At 44.2% G+C, this 9,004-nt stretch overlaps 1 long non-coding RNA gene across 12 annotated transcripts; it reads right to left on the reverse strand.

Annotated features, from left to right (window-relative positions):
• Window positions 1-1,480: 1,480 nt before the first annotated feature.
• Window positions 1,481-7,453, reverse strand: LOC110285625 (uncharacterized). 12 transcript variants are annotated; one of them, XR_015046176.1, is made up of 5 exons: window positions 7,200-7,453; window positions 5,681-5,748; window positions 5,079-5,117; window positions 3,603-3,669; window positions 1,481-3,375 (listed from the first exon to the last, which is right to left on the reverse strand). It is a non-coding gene; the product is annotated as an uncharacterized LOC110285625 (long non-coding RNA). The 12 variants fall into 12 exon arrangements; XR_015046168.1 differs by adding exons at window positions 6,427-6,507; window positions 7,056-7,099 and having other exon boundaries at window positions 1,481-5,117; XR_015046170.1 differs by having other exon boundaries at window positions 1,481-3,669.
• Between the last annotated feature and the right edge of the window lie 1,551 nt (window positions 7,454-9,004).

A 9,004-nucleotide genomic window follows, 5' to 3' on the forward strand; every position in this document is an offset into this window, starting at 1 on the left:
GTAATGGTTTCCTCCAGGACCATAAATCTTATAAATACTGTAAGTGAAGGTCTGCCCCAGTTTTAGTGACAAGAAAAATAAATAAACACAAGTCAAATCTTCCATGCTTCACTGTGATTCTGGTAACTGAAACTAGATGAGAAATTAAGACTTTCTCTCAAACCCCCCATGAATTCAGCTGTCTCCTTCAGGTGGCAAATTCATTGGCAGACACCAACCTCACTGACGGCCACTCCTTTTCTGAGTTAAGGAGGATGGAAAGCCAGCCTTGACTTCAGGCTTTGCCAGAATGGAGTCACATAATTTATAACAGAACTAAAGAAGATATAATCTGAAAATTGGCTGTATATTTATTTTTCTAACACACAAGTGTTCTCTGGAAGTAGCACCCTGTGGTGAAGTACAAGTGGAGGGAGGGAGGAGAAGACTTCATGAGAAGAAACGCAGAGGTTATTGCAGGGTAGAAATTCTTTTTGGCCCAACAATATCTATTCTGGTATCTCCCTTCCCTTTCTCTGTGTCTCTTGTCTGTGTGTTTGTGTGTGTGTGTGTGTGTGTGTGTGTCTGCCTCTCTGTGTCTTTTGCTCTCTCTCTCTCTCTCTCTCTCTCTCTCTCTCTCTCTCTCTCTCTCTCTCTCTCTCTCTCTCTCTCTTTCTCTCTCTCTCTCTCAGGAGAGGGGCTTGGAAGGATAGGCAGTGGGTGCGTGGGTACTCATTCAGTGTCCACAAAGACCAGAAAAGAGTGTCAGGTCCTGTGGATCTGGAATTACAGGAAGTACTCTTAAATGTTGAGCCATCTCTCTTGCCCTGGATACATTTTAAAGTTGGTTCCTCCAGCATCTGACCCAGTAATGGAGCACTGAGTAACCACTGATGGATGGCTCTGAGAGTAGGCTGCCATTTTGCTTCATTGCATTGAATCCAACACTTTGTAAATATAACTCAGTTAGAAAACTCATCACCGTGTGGTCCTTCCTAGACTGCTGTAGCTGGAAAAGATGCTGTGCTTACTTTTGAAAGTGCCAGAGGCTAGCGCCAACCTGGCCAATGAAAATCCCCAGGAACCTCTCTCTAGGTATCTTCCCTCATATTAGCATCCCCAAAGCCACAGGCTGAGCAGAAATTGTCAAAGGTAGTAGTCATCATTGGAGGAAAGCTGCATCATGTGAGCCAGAAAGGTATGCTGGGGAGGGGGCAGTGCTAGAAAGTTGGATCAACAGTAAGAGTGCTTGCTACCCTCACAGAGGGCCTGGGTTCAGTTCCCAGCACTCACATGATGATTCAAAACCATATATAACCAAGTCTAGAGGATCTGATGCCCTCTTCTGATGGCAGCAGATTCCTGTAAATGTGTGGTACACACACACACACACTATTTCATTCCTTCCTCAGATTCTAGCTAGTCAGTCTAAAATACAGACCTCTGACAGAGACAATCCTGCTTTCCCTTACTCACTACCAAAACAGTCTTAGGCAATATACAGAGTTTAAAAGGATTATTGCACTATTATACACAACATTATAGTATATTTTACATCACATAGGACCAGACAATGGGATGAAAGGCGTTACTGTTAGGTCTTTCAGTGGGCTATCTCTCTGTCTCCTAACAGAACTCACTACAAGTGGAACTCTAGCAGCCATCTTAGACCATTTGACATTCTTGACACTAGAGGCTATAAGGGAGAAATACTGCTGGATCCTGCTTCTAGTGACATAAAAAAACATACAGAGTTGACTTATTAAATCAACATTCATTAAAGCCAATCATTCCTAGATTTAAAAGAGCTAAATCTCTATCTAGTGGGTATATAGCTAGATGTCTTTTGCATGAATAATTAATTAAAATTAATTCTTCATTGAAACAGAACTTACATCACATAATCCACAACATTGTCTTTGGACTAAAAGATAAATGAGATGAAAGGATTATATATTTAACAGAGCATCCAGGAAGGACAGTGTTCTTTCACTGCGTTAATCTTCCGAGGAACGGAAATAATAACTCAATTTCTCCTACAGTCTGATATCTTTTTTGTAAAGTTCAATTTTACATTAGCAGATTCTGAAGGAAATGTAAGCAAAATTACATTTTCCCAGCATAATTCTGAGAATCTTAACTGTGAAGGTATGAGGAGGCTTATTCCATGTTAAAATGAAAAGATTTAAAAGGAATAGAAGAGACTTGATATTTCACATTATTAACAAAGGCTTTAAATATGAAGCACCCTTCAGGACCTGCATCGCAAAAGGCTGGGAGGATTTAGACACAGGGAATTCTCTTTGGGCTTCACAGAACCATTCATTTTCTCCCTTGGGGATTCATCCACCTTTAACAAAGTTGCATTGCCAATGTGCCTGCTATTATTTTAATGAGAACTGACATAAAAATTATAATTGCCTCCAAAGAAAAGTTACAATTTTAGGGCACATCAAGAGAGCTGGGGTTTTGGGGGTTTTTTGTTGTTGTTGGTTTTTCCTTGCATTTCTTTTTGCCACCAAAATGTTGGCATATTTCGTCTCAGTTCATGCTTCTCGAAGTCTCAGTTTCTATGAAAAGAGAAGAAGGCAGACTTGAAAACTATGGTGCCACTGTCCCCAACAGGTTGGCCCTTCAAACAGACACATTTAAAAACCAGGACAGCCTGGATCTCTGGCCGTGGACACATCCCATCTCTCTGGGTCACATGACCATTCCCCGTAAGAGGCCGCTCTACACCACTGGAGACCCACCTAGGAGTAGAAATGGCAAATATTGTCAACATCAGACCTTTTGGGCCACTTGGGTCAGTAAAAGTGACAAATACAGAGTAGAGATCATGTTCCCAGAAGAAAAGATTTCACTGGCTGCCTTGAAATACAGCTAACAGGATTATTTATTGCCACTGTGAAATTTCTCAGGAAGGCTCTCACCCTCTAGCATTCCTAGAAAAATGCTGTCCCGAATGGATCTCCCACATCCCCTCTGATCAGCTGCCCCGAGATAGCCTTTAAGGACTGAATACAATTAGGACCAAAGAACCATCATTTAAAAATCTTTAAAATCTGACTATGACTGAAGATCTTTCCAGCTGGAATCATGGCGTTTCTAAAACCATCCTCCCTTGGATGGAAAACTTCTCACAAAGTGAACATCAATTCCAGGGGTCATATGAATATCAGAAAGACTTCACTGTTCTTCAGACTTAAGTGTGTTTGTGAGTGAGCTTGGACACATACATGTCACGGTGTACGTGCGTGTAGGAGTCAGAGAACAAACTCACCTTTCTATCTTGATTAAGGCAGCGACTCTTCAATGGCTAGCACTGCACATAGCAGTATAGCTGGCCCATGACCTTCTGGGGATTCTCCTTCCTCTGACTTCGGCACAACAGCACTAGGATGACAGACCCATGCTCCCAAACCCAGCTTTACATGGATTCTGGGACTCTAAATGAGATTCTTACCATTGAGCAGCAAGCATTTACTTAAAGAATCATCTCACTGGCCCACCCTTTATTTTTATAACCAACCCTTGCATAGAAAGATTCAAAATTAGAGTAGTAGAAAGAGGCAGTCCTGGATACCACCATGAACACAGAATTCTCTCTCACACACACATACCACATTTCTTCACGTTAAATGGAGCTACCGCAACATTTCAGTCCATATGTAGGTATCAAGGGCTACCCTAGATGCAAGGACAGCACTCGGCACAATGGTCCAGCACACAGGAGGCACTCGGTAAGCCCATGCTGCGGCCACCAGCCCCCCTTCTCTCCAGCAAACAGGACTCTGGGAAGAATCACTGAAGGACAAACTCAGAAATTCTTGGAACTATTGCCAAACAGAGAATAACAAGAGCCGCTGTGGGTTCAGGCTATTCTGAGAAGTCACACTTGGTCCAAGTGGGTAAGCCAGGCATAAAGCCTGGGTCTGGGCTCTGAGACCTAGCACGGGAACTGAAAGCTACAGCTGTCAGAGGCATGTCTGCTTCCTGTCTCTGTCTACCATGTCTCTCAGGCTGATTACATCCTTTTAATTTGTTTTTTAATTGAAATAGAATTACACCACTTCCACCTCCCTTTACCTCCTCCAGCTCCTCCCACATACCCCCTTTCCAGCTGTCCCCATGCCCACCCCTCACTCTCAAGTTGATAGCCTCTATCTCTTTGATTAGTGTGTGTGTGTGTGTGTGTGTATCTGTTTACATGAATATATAAATAAAATCTGCCTGAGTCTGCTTTTCTGATCTGTGTGTATATGGTTTGAAAACTGATTACTTTGCTTAGGACAATCAATAAGGTGGCTCCTCTCGGAGAAAAGCTAAGTCTTCCTCTTTCAGCAGTCACTGCTTCTTTGTCTACGGTTATGACCCCATGAAATTTCCCTCTTCCACCTTTGGATATTTATTTATTTACATTTCAAGTGTAATCCCCTTTCCCAGTTTCCCCTCCACAAACCCCCTATCCCATCCCCCCCTGCTTCTATGAGGGAACTCTCCCATGCACCCACACATTCCCCTACACTGGGGCGTTGAGCCTTCAGAGAACCAAGGGCCTCTCCTCCCATTGATGCCCAACAAGATGCTACATATGCAGCTGGAGCGATGGGTCCCTCCATGTGTATTCTTTGGTTGGTGGTTAAGTCCCTGAGAGCTCTGGGAGTGTGGGGGTCTGGTTGGTTGATATTGTTATTCTTCCTATGGGGTTGCAAACTCCTTCAGCTCCTTCGGTCCTTTCCCTAACTCCTCCATTGGGATCCCCGTGCTCAGTCCAATGGTTGACTGCGAGCATTTTGTTACCATTGGTAGTGCCATGTCTCAGGTCTGGTTCATACATCCATTTCTATAAGATACTGATCTGAAGAAACTTTCCTAGTGTTCTGGCTCTTAAAATCTCTCCTGCCCCTCTTCCACAATATTCCTTGAGCCATAGATTAAGAGCCGTGATGTAGATGTAGTCATTAGGGCCTGGGCCCCCCCGGGATCGAATTGTGTTCCATTGTGATTTTCTAGGATGCTTTGATGAGGGGTGGTAGCTACACTTATCCAAGAAAGATGGCTCATGCACAAAGAGATTGCAGCTTCTATTCTCCTACCAGATATGGGTAAAGATGAGTCCATGTGTGAAGCCAGACCTGTGGAAGGAAGGGTGATGTTAGATTCTGTCAGACCATGGGACTGGAGATGCCATTCTAGATAAGGCAGTTCATGGAGGCAACCACTGAGGGAACGAGATTCGGAGTAGGCTTTGGAGAATGAGTAAGAGTTACATGTGTGGTTGACGGAGAGCGGAGGCTTTGAGTAAAGCCTAAAGCTGCAGCTAAACGTGAGCAATGGGAGTAGACAAGGGGTATAGAAGAAAAGCGTGCAGTCAGGCAAGGGGAACAGGCTGTGACGCTAAAGGAATTGGAAACCCCTGAGTGCTGGAGGGTCCTGATAGGGCCATTGATTTTTTGTGACTCTAACAAAGAAATTTGTGTTCCTGCCATAGATCAGTGCTCAGTAAACTCAGGAATAAGCAGTAGACTATTTTACAGCATTCTTTATTTCTCTTAGCATCATACACATTGTAACGGAAAGGACCATAAGTCCAGAATTGGCCCATGAAGTTGCTGGGTGTCTTAGTCAGGGTTTCTATTCCTGCACAAACATCATGACCAAGAAGCAAGTTGGGGAGGAAAGGGTTTATTCTGCTTACACTTCCATGCTGCTGTTCATCACCAAAGGAAGTCAGGACTGGAACTCAGACAGGTCAGGGAGCAGGAGCTGATACAGAAGCCATGGAGGGATGTTCTTTACTGGCTTGCCTCTCCCGGCTTGCTCAGCCTACTCTCTTATAGAACCCAAGACTACCAGCCCAGGGATGGTCCCACCCACAAGGGGCCTTTCCCCCTTGATCACTAATTGAGAAAATGCCTTACAGTTGGATCTCATGGAGGCATTTCCTCAACTGAAGCTCCTTTCTCTGTGATAACTCCAGCTGTGTCAAGTTGACACAAAAATAGCCAGTACACTGGGCTAGTAGTCAGCTGTATGCATTCTCTTACTATAGAAGTGAGAATCTACAAACAACAGACATGGGTCCCAGGAAGCACTGAACCTAGGCCCCAGAGGCTTCTGCGCCAGAATTCTATACCTGAAACAGCAGCCCAACATATCCTGAGATGTGGAAAGTTATCTGGAAGACTGTACGTGTGGCATCGCACTGTCACTATATGTACAGATACTTTCTCAAGGGCAGATGAAGAGCCTGGATCACATCACCATGCACTAGAAAGACTAGGAGTGGGCTGTGGAAGCTGTGTGTCTAATTTGTTCTTTGAGTCATGTTGATGCCTGGATCTTACAAATCACTGGCGGGGGCGCTTCTTAATATATTCCACATGTAGTACTGACTACTGACCCTCGCCCACAGAAGTCTACCCAAACTCATGACTTAAACACCTCTGGAGGAGCAGAACAGCCAGAGGCCAAATCCCAGCGTTTTTCTCATGTTCATGTTTTGGTGAGTTAGTGTCCCCTGACCTAAAAGAGGTAAATAATGACAAGTAAATAGCTCAGAAGGGGTTTTTTTATAAGGGGTTTTGCATTAGCATATTAATAAAACAAAGTTTCCAATACAGACTTAAAAGCAGTGAGTCAGATAATTCCGTGTTGTAGAGAGCATGCCTGTGTGTTACAGAACATTCAACAACACCATTGGCCTCTAGGCACTCCATGCTGGCTGTAAACTCTTCAAATACTGACAATTGAAAATATATATTCAGGGGGCTGGTGAGATGGCTCAGTGAGTAAGAGCACTGACTACTCTTCTGAAGGTCCTGAGTTCAAATCCCAGCAACCACATGGAGGCTCACAATCACCTGTAATGAGATCTGACGCCCTCTTCTGGTGTGTCTGAAGACAGCAACAGTGCACTTAATCTATAGTAATATATATATATATATATATATATATATATATATACACATACATATATATGTGTGTGTGTGTGTATTCAGATATTGCCCAGTGTACCCAGTGAGGAAGCAAGATCACTCGCCAGTTAAAAACCACTGGTGTGAAAACAGTACCTGGCCTGACTACGCCTCAACCATCAGTGTCTTCCCACCACCTGCTGCAAGGAAACAACTTGTTTACTATCGCAACAATTCAGTGAAGTAGGCATTCTTCTCCCCAACTTCGTAGACTGGGGGTCAGCATAGTAAATCTCTTACCTATCGCCACCTCTGTCCAGTATTCGCTCTGCCAGCAAGTTGGGAGAGAGGCTCCTCCGTCAGTCCGTCAGTCTGTCAGTTCAGAGTTCACACTGCACCTGCTTGGTGAGAAAGGCACTATCACTAGGTGGGTGGTCACTGGAGACACACCCTTGGCCCAGCTTTCCTCCTTGAGGAAAACAGAAGCACACTCACTAGCCCCTGGGGCCAAGCACCAGGAGCTAGACCTTCCTCCCTTGCTGAGTCTGAAAGCTCATGGGTTTTACCCTACACCCCAGGATAAACCTCGGCTCAAAGGTTAATGTCTTGCTCAACTCACTGAGTTAGGATACACCTCTTAAACTTTGTCTACCAGGAGTGGATCACTCCAAATGTGCCCGGTCTGTCTCCTTGGGAATGTCCCCTCCTGGGATCGTGTGCGTCCACATCTCTGTTTTGTCTCAAAAAAACAAAAACAAAAACAAACAAACAAAAAACCCAACACCATAGGCATGACTACAGAGGAATGCAATATTTGGGTTGACTGATGAATGATGAATAGCCTTCTTGTATCTCAAACTCTGGGGCATGGGCATGTAGAACTGATTAACATGCTCTATGAGATCACAGCAGCTCCTAGAGAACTTTAGGGGGCCCATATAGTGGAGTTTTAATGGGAGCAGAACAAGGAAGATGCTAAAGAGGACCATAATAACTGTATCATTGAGGTATTCCAAGGTTGAAGTATCTAAGATATATGTAAAATATTTATAACAGTGCCCAGCACATAATGGGTACCATTACTAGTCATGCTGTTTTTCTTGTCTCCAAGTAAGAATATATTACTTAATTGAGAATTGTTTCAGTAGAAATTTGACAAAGGGACATTCCACAGAAAGATGCTAGATAAAATAATCATGGTATGAATTTCAGAGGCAGCAGAGATTATTACTCACTGCCTAGACCACTGAGATAAGTGCTTTTATAAGAGCACACAAGATGCAAAGATAATCTGCAAAGGCAGTAGGACAGTGCAGTCCCCAGGTCACAGGCAAGAGAGTAGAAGGAGGAGGTTTCAGACCAGAGATCTCAGACAGCGCCCAGACAAGTAGTTGCTGAGAAGTGGGGTTTGTGATTTGTGACCTGACATTTCCTGCCGCAACATGGTAGTGGTTGGAACGCCAAGGCCTTGGGGTGTCCCCTCCACTATCAGCATGACTTGCAAGGGTGCTGAAACAGCTGTGAGTGGCTCCTTCCTCTTCACTCCAGCCTCCTGAAGGCTCAGGCAGAGTGCATCCCCACAGAAACTAGGAAATAGACACTTTCAAAAGATAAGCTTGCGTGTAACTGCACAACCTGTGCCATTTCATAATTCCGAACTTTCATAACCTGGGTTCCCAGGTAGCATGAGGATGGCATTGCTGGGTGACTTGCCTTTGTCTCCTTCCACCCTGCCCTCTCTCTCCCGTGGTCGTGTGGTCGTGTGTGTGTGTGTGTGTGTGTGTGTGTGTGTGTGTGTGTGTACGATGGCTTTCTAATATTTCCTATACCTGAGTTGGCGAGTGCCCTTTATCTTCTTAGTCATTGTCTCCTTCTCCTCCTCCTTCTCTTTCTCCTCTTTCTTCTTCATGATAAGGAACCTAGGAATGTGTGAGGTTTTTTTTTTAATCCCTGCAGTTGATTAAAATGCACATTGACATTTAAAATCCACTAGTCTTAAGTCCTGTACTTATTTCAATGCACCTGCTCCCATCCTGTTGAGTGGTGTTCTTGACAACGCTCAGCTGCCATGTTCAGGGGCTGCTTCTCCAGGCTCATTCTTAGCT

The sequence above is a fragment of the Mus caroli genome, unplaced genomic scaffold, assembly GCF_978045245.1.
Source record: "Mus caroli unplaced genomic scaffold, Mus_caroli_1 scaffold_20, whole genome shotgun sequence".
In the NCBI taxonomy this organism is placed as follows: Eukaryota; Metazoa; Chordata; class Mammalia; order Rodentia; family Muridae; genus Mus; species Mus caroli.